This window comes from Ailuropoda melanoleuca, chromosome 12 (genome assembly GCF_002007445.2).
Source record: "Ailuropoda melanoleuca isolate Jingjing chromosome 12, ASM200744v2, whole genome shotgun sequence".
Classification (NCBI taxonomy): Eukaryota; Metazoa; Chordata; class Mammalia; order Carnivora; family Ursidae; genus Ailuropoda; species Ailuropoda melanoleuca.
The window spans coordinates 43,869,991-43,882,694 of NC_048229.1; the positions used below are offsets into that span (position 1 = coordinate 43,869,991).

At 50.7% G+C, this 12,704-nt stretch overlaps 1 long non-coding RNA gene across 1 annotated transcript in view; it reads right to left on the bottom strand.

Moving 5' to 3' along the window:
* Nucleotides 1-268: 268 nt before the first annotated feature.
* LOC109489108 overlaps nt 269-12,704 on the bottom strand; it is a 75,207-nt gene continuing 62,771 nt past the window's right edge. The window contains exon 4 of the long non-coding RNA XR_002142061.2: nt 269-320. This is a non-coding gene — a long non-coding RNA (uncharacterized LOC109489108). The remainder of the gene's footprint in view (nt 321-12,704) is intronic.

Genomic DNA, 12,704 nt, shown 5'->3' on the forward strand with positions numbered 1-12,704 from the left:
ACATGACTGTGCAAGGAAATTCTTCAACTTGAAACTTTCATTGAACCCCCCTGGATGACGTTAGCCATCATATGGTTTTGATAATAGAAAACAATATGCTAACGTTCGCCAGTAAATGCTGTGGTGGAAACCGAGTTGGCAGAAACAGGTGACCGCGGTATAGCTTGCTTGGAGTCTTGTCCAGCTTTGGTGGGCTGACCGCAATGATCCGGGTCAGGCCGGGCAACCTGGGGCACGGAAGACCAAGGAGTTACACAGGCTGAGATCGGGGGGGCTGGGATGGCAGTTCCTTCACATGCAAGGTGCTGGGGGTGCTGCTTCTAAGACAGAGGAAGAGACATGAGTAGATGCTCTCAGCTCAGGCTGGAAGGGGTGTGCACCTCCTGTTCTCACCCAGAACACGCATGTATGCTCCAGGCCACATGCATGACCACACGTGTGCCTGTGCACAGAAAGCACACAGAATTTAATAACCCTGCTCTAGCTACAAATTAATTCAAATCTTGTACTCACATTAAAAATGAACTCTATTTTATGTTGATCATTAACTAAGAATATTTCACACTGGAGATTTGTCATATTAAGGAGAATTGAAACCACTTATATCAATTAAATGTACAGCATTATACTTAATCTCAGCAGAGATTACCAAAATACTCTAAGCATGATTTTACAGAAATGTAAAATATAAATTAGACAGGGAATATTGGCCTCCACACACACGCACGCCCCCTGCTCCCCTCTCCTCTCGCTCCCTTCGAAATCCGGCTGCCTGCAAGTTGATGGGACTGCAGACAGTGAGCAGTATTTCAGCAAAAAACTCCCGCCATCCCCGGCCCCATAAAGATCAAGGCCAGAGTAAGTGCTGGTGTGGATGGGAGAAAGATGGTCCGTTTTAGCTTTTGAGGATTAAAGAGCTGGCTGGGAAAGAACAGAGCAATGAAGGAAAGAGGGGCTTTCAAAAAGGCTTTACAGAAGGACCAGTGGGGGACTCAGGTGGGGCCTCCAGCAGGAAATATTGGAACAGAGCGCTTAGCTTCACCCACCCCTGACAAATGCACAGTGACATGAACTCTCCTGAAAGCACTGTGGTCAGACAGCTAAAATCTCCTGTGCTACCACCAAGCCATCCCCACCCTGATGCACGTTCCTGCAGCTCTTACCAGCCCCTGCGAGATGCAACCCAGACCTGCCACCCAGAGACACATGCTCCATTATTCCTGCTGAGCCAGAAAGAGCTGGCCTTCTGTTGTCTAATTTTTATTCTAAATTCTAATTTCAGCTCTGGTGTCACCTCCTCCAGGAAGTCTTCCATGATGCTCCAGGCTGAGTATGAGCTCCTCCTTGTGGCATCCCTGGGTTTTTTCACTCCCTAATCATACTGTGTTCTCTCACCTGTGGGCACACCCTTCTCCTTTGCTAAACTGAACTGCTGGAAGGCAAGGATGGATGCAGCCTTACTCATATTTGTTACTTTAAGGGCCGCATGCATCGTGCGATGAAGCAATGGACACCTGCTTGTGCCTGCCGGGCCCTCCCCTGAAAGCCCCCTTCACAGGGCATCAGAGGAGAGGGCAGCAGTGACCACTAAGGGGGTACAAACTCCTATAGGGGTGAGTATTGGGGCCCGCACAGTGGGAAAAACTGCATGAGGGGTGACGGGAGGCCTGGAGACAGATTCCGGGGGATCTCACAAAGACAAGATGCTCTGGGCCCCCTCCTTTAGGTGAGAAGCTCCCTGTGTATCTGCATCCAGCAGGCATTCCCCAGTACCTTCAGCCCCTAATTCTGTACCTGGGCAGAAGTGGGTCTGGTCACCCCTTCAGTATCCACTAGCCTCCAGGCATTGGCCATGAGCCACATGAGATCCCCCTCCGCCGCCCACCCCTGGGACTTTGTGGACTTTTGTGTGTCTCTGTGAGAGAGAAGCCTTAACCAAGGAAATAAGTTCTGGAGCAAGAACATATCAGAGAGGGGTAAGTGCCGTCAAGAAAATGTAAGAGGGTGATTAAGGAGTGCCAGGTGTACCAGGGAACAGGGTCGGATGTATGCCACCCATCAGGGTGCTGGCAGAGGCGTGCGGGGGGCGGGTGGAGCTGCTGACACCTGCCGAGCAACAGCAGGTGCCAGGGCCCCGGGTGGGCCCCCACGCCGGCACAGTCTGGAACAAAATGAAATGACCCCTGTGGCTGGAGCCGCAAAGCCACACAGTAAAGAGGGCAAGCGCAGGGGCGGTCATGACAGGTGCACACGGGATTGAGCTAGGGCAGCCAGGCCACCGAGACTGACTGGCCAGGGCTCAGGAAGGGACCTGTAGCAACCCGCCAGATGCTACCGGGCTCCTTCGGAGTAAGGCCACCTACACGCATGCGCGTTTCCGTCTGCATGTCCCCAGGGCCCGCGGTCCAGGGAAGCAAGCTAGCCGAGGGTCGTCGGGCAACAGCTCTTTAGGATGATGGCCCGGCGTGGATTTGGACGTGCATGATTCGACCACGACGCACCTCCATGGAGGATGAAGGATGAAGGCTAGACGCTGCCCCTGGTGTGGAAAGAGGAGGAGAGCAAGGATGCCCGGGTCCTCCCCTGAGACCCTGACTTCTGGGCCATGAATGCTCTAGGGTGGGTTTTCAAGTCCATGGTGTTCCTTCCTCTTCACAGACCGGTCGGCCGACGTCAGTCTCTGCCGAGCTTTGGGTAATGATGGACAAGGGGCGCCCACTGTCAGGTGAGGGCTGCCAGCTCACCGAATGCGCGTCCTCGCCCAGGGAGACCCAAGGGCCGCAGGGGGAGTGGGTCCGCATCTGCGCTATTACTCACATCCAATGCGGCCGCGCCTATCCCTTCACTTGTGCTCCCGCACACGTGCGCGTGGGTAAGCCTGGGTCGCTTTGCTGGCATTCTCCATTCCAGATTTTTTTTTAAATACATTTTTCCTGGCAGAAATCTCTTTCACCAAGTTGCTGCTATTAAATATTACAAAAACCACAGGTATGTATGTGTAATAGGTAAGATGACAACGTAATCTTCAGCAAATTAGAAAAATCTGCATTTCCCAGGCACGGTATCAGGTCGTTACTTCATTTCAGGGTCTGTGCTTTTGAGCCCACAGATTCAGAAGTAAGTGACGTTTAGAAACGAACAGGGGTTTGGGTAAGAGGCTTCGACAACGTGTGTGTGAAGGCGGCAGTTTCTGTAGAAACCTTTCCTCCCTTTGTCCTCTCCTATCTGCAGGGTATTGACAGCCCTGACAAGACTTTGATTATCTAGTCGGCATGAGTCTGAGTCTTGTCACTTGTCAGGTTTGAGCTGACAGTCCCAATGCTGATGAAACAATTGGAGGGAGATTGGCTGTGCGTGAGGGGCTTTGGGGTCAGCCACCCCAAGTTTTCTCTGCGTGGTGAGGAGGAGAGTCTCAACCCTTGTTAAGGGCTCCAAGGAGTCAGCCCAAGGAGTGGAAGGGGCTCTGGCCCCGGGGTGGGGACAGCGGCTGGCAGCCCTTTCTCCCCAGCCCCTCCTCCAGCAGCCAAGGCAGGCTGTGAAGGCTGATGGCAGGAAGCTCCATGCCCTCCCCACCTCCGAGGAACTGGATTATTTCCACATCCAGCCTAAAGCTGATATTAGATTTCCCCTCATTAGGAGGAGAAAATGAGGCAAAGAGTTAGCAGCTGGCTGCGGCTGATGGCAGGCAGAGAATGAGGCCATTGAAGAACACGGTGCTTACTGTCCCAAGCAAAGTGGAGTGTTATCAATTATTGTTATGCACCATCCATTAAAGCCCTTTATTAGTGCTGGGCTCCTGGCGTATATCACCTGTGAGAGATGGTGCGGGATGGGGGTGTGGCGCGGGGCCCCTTACTGTGGCGTATGCAGATGGACAGACTGAGCGCTTGGCCAGGTCGCTTAGGAATGGCATGGGCAGTCGGCCCCAGGCTCCCGAACCTCGGCTCTGTGCCCTTCCCCAGTTATCAGTACCCCTCTCTCCAGGGGTCACAAGCTGAGGAATGAGGCCCATGACCCATGTTCTTGGACTGCAGTGGTCGGCAATCTCTCCACACGTGTGTGTTTAGACAGTGTGTGCACACCTGTCCGATACGGTCTCTGCCACTCTGTGCTGCTCTGCTCGCCAGCATCAGTCGTCTGTCCCAAGAGCCTTTCCGTTGGTGACCCTTCCATAACCCACCGGCCCTTCAGCTGTACTCCAGGGGCCCCGAATCAGCCACTCATTAGTGAGAGAGAGGTGGCCTGTGGAAGAAGGGAGGAGTGGCTCCTGGGCACAGGGAACCCACAGACACTTCCTACCCTCGGGAGCTGGTGAACGAGCCCACAGCGAAGGCCTGTGCCTGGGGCTGCTGGGAAGCACCCCACACCACCCATCCCAGCCCCCCCAGTGACTCTCTGCACCTGTTTCTTGGGTCCCAGTCTTGAGTCTGTCATTAACCTCTTTGCTCCTGGAGGACAAAGGCTGGCTGCCTTTCCCCTTCACAGAAAATCCATTCATAGCTAATTCTGTGCAAATGGTCTGTGCTGTGAGGGACAGGACAAAGGTTTGTGTGCGTAAACACATAAATAACACTGAAGATGGGAACGACTTTAGCTTCCACCGAATGATGAGTTTTTCCAAGAAGGCAGACTTCTTGTTCATAGAAAGGGGCACTAGGGTCTAAAGGCCCCTTTCCCACCTCTGCCACTCCATTCCCCTCCTTCTCGAAGATAGTGTCTGCCTCCATCAGTTTGGTGAGTGTTCTCCCACGCTTTTTTGTCATATTTACAAATATACATAGATAAATACATATTCTCGTAGAAATTTTTATCTTTTAACATACATTTGATCAAATCAAAACACGTTTCCATACCAGATTTTTTCACCCAGCAGATGTCTTGAAGCCTCATCAGTGTGAGTCCGTATCGATCTATCTCCTTCTTTCTTTTTTTTTAATGTTTTTTTATTATATTATGTTAGTCACCATACAGTACAGCCCTGGTTTTTGATGCAAAGTTCGATGATTCATTAGTTGCGTATAATACCCAGTACACCATGCAATACGTGCCCTCCTTACTACCCATCACCGGCCTAGCCCATCCCCCACCCCCCTACTATCTCCTTCTTTCTAATTGCTGTTCCGTGCTCTCTAGTACGGCTGCACTCACGTTTGCCTGGCTCTTCCTGTATGAATGGATATGTAGATTGTTTTCAGTGTTTCACTATGTAAGCATTTGCCATAAATATTCTCGTACTTGCCCTCATATGCCCAAGGAAGTATATGAGATAGCAAAAGTGAATTCGCCAAGTCCCGTCTATTTTCAATGTTAGTATCTCCTCCTGCAACCTTCTCCAACAGCCCCTGCTCAGTTAGCATCCTCGCCGGCAGGTGTTGGAGCATTGTTTTACCTAAGCCCGATGCGCTGACTTCAGAACTGAAATCAGAGAATGCCACACCTCCCTCAAACAGGTAGCCAGGCCGACTGACGCCATGTGCTTGCAAAAGACTAGACCCTTTGTGATCGAAGGCGATGTCGCTAGTAAAGGCGGTACTGAAGTCAAGGAGTACACGGCTTCGTGAACATGTGCAGTTGTGATGAACGTGAAAGTGGGTGAGCAACTGTCCTACCCGCCCCCCCACGGGTGAGTGAAGTGCCTGAGGCCAGACCTGGAGGAAAGGTCCCTGTTGGCCAACCTCTGCCCAGACCACCCCCCGCCCAGGATCTGGGACGGCGGAGGGCACCGTGAATGCCAAGATGACCACGCAAAACACACACACCCCAGCTAAGACTTGGGGGTATTCTTGCAAATAGGGAGTCGTTCATACCACAAAGACTTTTCAGACATACCTTCCTGCAGCTTCCATTCTGATGGAAAAGACTGACGGTATAAAAATATGATACATAAAGATTACTACAACTCCTTTTCTGTCTGGGCAGGTCCGGGACTCGTTCTTTCAGTAGACTAAGGGAAGGGGTCGGCTGCTTCATGGACATGAACTGTGGCCAGAGTGCAGAGCCCCAGGAAAGCTGAGTCCCGACCCCTCCCTCCTATAAAGACAAACTGAAAACCCAGCACGGTCACACAGGTCCCCACTCCCAGCGGTTCTCATGCGCTACCAACATCGATGCCATCAGTGATCAAAGCTCCTTCCATACAGACCCAGCCACCTCCAAGTGGTCAGCTCTGTGCTCAACAACACTGTCCGTACCCTGAATTCCCAAGTTGCCTGGCACTTTGGAAGGATTGGTAATCAGAATTCCCTTAATCCAGGCTTATCCCAGGCATCTGACCAGCAGGTGTCCCAAAGATTAACTACATCTGACTATGCATATCAATGAGGGGAAAAATTAATGCCTCCTTAAGATCCAAAGCAATGAAAATCCACAGCGCCTCGATGTTGAAAATCAGGCCAGCAGCCTGCGTGCTCGCTGCTGCACAGCCGTGCGTGCAGCTTTTGGGAGGCGGACACACGTTCCGCGGAAGGACACGGTGCATTTGCTGTGCGATATCGGTTGTAAGCAGAAGGTGAGCAGTGGTTTGTTACCGATCTGCCCACACTTACACGCACATACACACATGCATATACCACCTGCACAAACATGCATTATAGATCTCGTTAAAACAAAGAGGTGCGAGCAGACTTGTTCCAGTGCAGGAGGGAGCAGAGGGCTGGATGGGATGCTCTTTACTTCCCCTTCCAGTGTAGTCCCCTCTGAGGACCCCCAGCAGCAACCTATATGCCTCCAGACGCAGAGATCAAAGACCATTGACCCTGCCAGTGACGTCTACACTCTGACCTGCTGAGTTGACCCCGCTAAGGCCGTCCAGCTCATGTCCTCTGCGACATGGAGAATAGCCTGGAAAGCCCCCCAAGGCTTTGACCTCTTAAAGCTGTAATGCTCCCCCAAGCAAACCTCATTCTCAATTACCTGAACCTTTCCAACCCACCCCCACTTCAGTCCTCAGGACTAGAAGTTTCCCCAAGCTCCTCCTGGCCACATGGGCCTTCCTGCCCACCGACCTGGCTTCCTCTGGAGTGTTAAGAGGGGGAAGGGGTCTTCACATTACTAATACAGAAGGACTTAGGAAAAGCCAGGCCATCATACCCTACAACCACACCCTACAATCACACCTGAAGTCGGACTCAGAGACCAAATACAAGGGGATAAGAAACTCAAAGGGCAGAAATGTGATTACAGTTATATGTTACCTCATCCTCCAATCCAAGGAGTTTTGCCAGGCCCCAGACTGGGAACCAGGAATTGGTGAGAAAGTGGTGGTCTCTGTCCCCAGAAGATGGTAAAGAAGGTAGGCATTAACCAATTAAGGGGTGTTAGAATCCAGTGAAATCAGAGCTTATGTTCTGAAATGCACCTGGGAGAGGTGAGGCATTCCAAGAAGGCTTCCTGGAGGAAGTGTAACCTAAGCTGACACCTGAAGGATGAGTAAGAATTGGGCAGGTAAAAGGATGGATGGGAGAGGGAAGGGGAGAAGGAAGCCAGAAAGATGCCCCTGCACGTTGGGAGCCCCCTGTGGGGCAGGACTGTTCCTTCTATGTCTGTGTGAGTCACCAGGAATGCCACACATATGGGTCTGGCCAACCCTTGACTGATGACTGCTCACTGAGTTCCCAACCAGCTAAGGAACACGCTTCCTATAAAAAGGCTGGAAGAGGTAAGACAGATCTCTTTCCGCTTTGAGAATTCTAAAAAGCATGCGTAAAGGTTCCTGCCCCTTTTTCTCTAGCTCAAAACCACAGGCACCCCCCACCCCAGGCTTCATTTACATATGGCTGCACTGCTACCACTTTTCGAACATCTCCCCTGCCCCAGGAGGAACCAAACGAGGTGCCAGGTGCCCGTGAGAGAGACGCTGGCTCCCTCCCCTCCAAGTGGACTGTGCCTCCTCTTTGCCCCCAGACCTCCTTCAACCCTTCCTGAGGATGGTGAGCGAGCAGATGAGAACCCAACGTTGACACCAGAAGGGGGCTGGCACCCCCATGGTCTAGAATTGAGATCCCCCAGATAATGCACAATGATCGTGGAAAGAGCTGGCAAATTAAAGATGGTTGGTATTGATTCCAAAAATACTTTTGCTTTCAGCAAAATACATCTTTAATTACTTTCCTACTAGCTGTCATTTTTCATAAAGCAGTCTAGACGGCTCGTGCCAAATCATGCAAAGACTGTTTTCAATGAGATGCCTTTTCTTAATATCAAAGATCACAGAAGGTTTTTAAAAATCCCTTCCGAGGTGACGTGTGACCCAAGTCTAGCAAACATGTCACACGCACAGGATGGACGAAGTCCTGGGCTCCAACTGTAATGAACGGGAGGTGAGGACACTGTCTGTGATTCCCTTTGGCATTTTCCATCCCTTGTGAGCTCTTCCATGTCACGGCCTGGGCAAAATAGACATATCTATGCAAATAACATGCACATGATTTTTGCTTTTTCATCTTTGTGGGTAATTTATTATCTATAGATTCAAACTCCCCCAGCAGTTTAATACAGAGATCAAGAGAACATCTGTACACCTAGGATTGTAGGAAATATCTGTTACTCAAACGGTTCTTCTTATCCTTATTTATCTGAAGCAAGTTGCAGGAGAGCTAGGGAAAGGAAATAATTTGAGCATGTTCCCCCTTATAAGTTTGATTGGAAATGACTAAGACGAGTCGAGAGCCAAGGAAAGGAACTGTGGCAAAAATGCAGATTTAGCTTTCAGCATCAGAATCAACGTCCAAATCTAAAATTGATATAATTGACTGTTAATTAATTCCCTTGATATTTTCATTAACACTCGGGAGCAACAAGTATTGCATGTCGCACTTCTGAATTATTCAGGAGGCCCTCGGATTCCCTGGCCAAGCATCCCGTGATTGATGCCACACTCAAGAATGAGCTAAAACCAAGGTTCCTTTCCACTGGCCTGTCCTTGAGTGGGCAGGAAACTGGCCAGCGGAGGGGGCCACACTGGGCGGGCAGAGGCTCCTGGAGAAAGGCTGAAGTCTCCTGCCCAGAGCAGCCTTTCTGGGGGTGGGTCCGGGCCACCCCTCTTCAATCTAAAGGCCCCCTGATGATTGCAAAGATAGGCAAGAAATTCTCACCAAATTATGGGTGCGAAATATCAAAATCACTATAACTCGAATATTCTAAAAGTTTAGAAGCTGAAGCTTTAGAGGAAGGAGAAGTCAGATGGGGGGAATGCTGCAGACAGTGGCATGAGGCCAGCCCGGATGCTCGGGACACGGGGCGAGGACAGACTCTCCCCGCGGGAGCTCACCCACCGAGGCCCACCGTCCTTGGCGGCCCTGCTAGTCTTCTGCAGAAGCGGGTGGTGGCTCACGGACCCAGCCAGTGCACGAGCGGGCACGCACATGCGCTCAGCCTCTCTCCCTCCCTCCCTGCACGTTATCCGCATGCGCTTTTTACCTCCCACCACCTGGGAGCTCCTGAAGGGTCCTTACCTACCTCGTTTAGTGCCCATCAAGTTGCCAAGCCATGCCCTGTGCATACTTCTAAGTGGTCAGTCCACTTTCGTGAACTTGTTCCACCTCCTGCCAGGGAAAGCTGTCCATTCCTGGGGTCCGGAGCAGTAAAGGGAGGGGTGGCCAGAGGGTGGAGCTGACCCTCCAGCCCTGAACGAGGAGGCCTTCCCCAGATGGCTTCTAGGCAGGAATGCCCACTGAAGAAGCCCTCTCTCACTTTGACCTGACGATTCCCGTCTGTGTGTGGGACACCAAGAGCCCCAACTTTCAGTAGACATCATCAAACTCTGCTATAGCCAGTCTTCCTAGCCCCTGGTCCTGCCTCAGTTTCCCAGGCCTAAGACTCCCACTCCTACAGTTCCTCCAGGAAGGCCTTGGCCACCTGGGGCAAGACCTCCACCACACCTTTGCCCTTTGCCTGCTATTAAAACACTGTTACTTGGGATGGGGGACCAGGCACAACAACCCCCAATTTTTATTTATTTTTATTTTTTTGCCATTTAAAACCAAAAGTTTGGGAAGCCTGGGTGGCTCAGTCGTTAAGCATCTGCCTTCGGCCCAGGGTGTGATCCCAGGGTCCTGGGATCGAGCCCCGCATCATGCTCCCTGCTCCACTGGGAGCCTGCTTCTCCCTCTCCCACTCCCCCTGCTTGTGTTCCCTCTCTCGCTGGCTGTCCCTCTCTCTGTCAAATAAATAAGTAAGTAAATCTTTAAAAAATAAAATAAAATAAAACCAAAAGGCACATTCGTCTCTGCACTGTAAAAAACAATGATACAAAAATTTTAAAAGATAAAGCAGTGAAAACGTCGTGGGGAGCTGGGAGTGATGGATGGGGCCACGATGACTGGTGTGACGCTTCCCCTTCAGAGGAGTGCTGCTCTAGGTCTCAGGACAGAGCCCTTCTGTGTGCTTCTAATGCATAAGCAAAATCCAATCATCATCTCTTACCTGTGGGCTCGCTTTCCACGCTGCCAGTTACCTGTCATCAACAGCGGGCCGGAAGCACACGACCCTTCCTGACTTTGGTCAGCTCAGCAATAGCCTAGCATTACGTCACAATGCCTGTGTTTCCCATTTTCCTCTCATCACGGGGTCATTGTATCACCTCGAATCATCACAAGAAGAAGGGTGGACATAGCACAATAAGATATTTTGAGAGAGAAAGACCACATTCCCCTAACTTTATTATGGCCTATTGTTAACACTCGTTCCAGCTGATGTTTAGTTGTTATTGTTAATCTTACCTGTGCCTAATTTATAAGTTAAACTTCACCATAGGTACATACACACGATGGACATATCTATATCATCTATCTATCTATCTATCATTATCTATCTATATATATGGTTCAGGCATCCACTGGGGGTCCGGGAATGTATCCCCCGTGGGTAAGGGAGGACAATTGCAGGGGTTGTACAGTCTACCCTGCCTGGAACCTTCTCCCGGCTCGTAGACGGGAGACGAGCTCAGCCAGAGGTCCCGTCTCTGCCCCTCTCACAACATTTGCCAGGCAGGGGATGGCAGAGAAGGCAGGCACAGGGGGCAGGAGTGTTTTGCCAGAGAAAGAAATCACATTCTCTGATCCCAACTGTTTATTGGAACTTAAAAAATAAGTTTAAGAAAAAGGACTCAACAAAATAAATTGAATAAAGTAAAATAAAATTCAGTTCAAGCTAGGGAAGAGCTTGTGAGTTAACATCATAAACCGTCCTTTGACAAGCGGCTCTCCATCACCCAGCAGCTCCATTGATGGCCTCAGGACGGTGGCCTGATTGTCAGCTGGCAGATGAGGGACGATCCTCTTGTCAGGATGCCAGCGGATTGCCCTCGAGTTGTTTGTAATGACAGGCGACAAAGAATGGCTGCTCAGAATGATCTCTTGTTTTACAATCTCGGCAGCGGGACAGACCCTGCATCCGGCCACACTCGGCAGATCGCCCCTCTCCGGACACGGTCTCCGTAGGCCACGCTCCGCCTTTGGCAATTTACCCTCCAGGCCAGTTCGCTCCCTGTCATCTGAGTTCCAATAGATACCGTAGTAAAAATGATGAACACGTTTTTCCTTATGACTCACCACAGTCCCTGCTCCGAGATTTCTGTCTTTTATTGTTGCGCGGAAACCGTTCCCAATCATTTTTTTGCATCTGATCTTGATTGTCTTAAAAAATTAATCAGACACATGTTCACTATGTTTTTTATCCAACTCTCTCCAGAATGTTTTTTGACAATTTAGAAAAATGTTTTGAAAAATAGTAAAGGGAAATATTTAAGTAATTATGATCCTCACATCGCGAGGCCAAGTGAAGTAAGCTAATGCAATGGAAACATGTTTTACAGATTTGTTTAATTATTTTTAAGTACAATGCAGTTGCATTGCTCTGAGGGGAAGATTTATAACCTGGACCCTCTCTGTGCTTCCCGCTTTGGAGGGCTGTTCACCTCACTAAAAGGACGACGGTCGGGCCCGGCAGTGGCCGGGGTTGGACCCCACTCACGTAGTCCCCCACCCAGTAACTTCTTTCAGCCCCCACCCCAAGCCTCTTTGAATAAACATACAATCGAAGTCAAAACCATATGCCTGCTATGCAAAAGCATCTTGAAGATACCACTGAAGGACGCTGTGGTCCTGAGGACCTCCCAAACAGAAGTCCCCTTGCTGCCATTGCAAACGTGCGGCCGTGTTTATGGCTTACAGATGCCCCTCCCAGCAACCCGTCGACCTCGGAGCAGGCAGCCCAGCCATGAGCTCCTGCCACCGCCGTCTTTGGCAAGGAGCCATGGGGAGGGCGCAAGTTGAACTGGCCATAGCAAAGACCGCATTACACCAGATCGCAGGGCCAAAGAGAGGGGCAGGGGATGGATACCTTTGGGGCTGTAATCTGTGAGGTCACTAAGTGGTGTGAGAAGAGGGCAGGAAAGGAGCCACGTAGGGAAAGAGACCCATGCCCCAGCTGGTCTGCTAAAGTCCAATTCGGATGCCAGCCCACTGGACTTGGAGTAGACCCCACAGGTTAAAGGCACAGTCCCCAACGATACTGCCTTCACCTCACACAGAAGCTCAGGAGTCCCCAGGTCACTTCTTTTTTTTTTTTTTTTAAAGATTTTATTTATTTATTCGACAGAGATAGAGACACAGAGAGAGAGGGAACACAAGCAGGGGGAGTGGGAGAGGAAGAAGCAGGCTCATAGTGGAGGAGCCTGATGTGGGGCTCGATCCCACAACACCGGG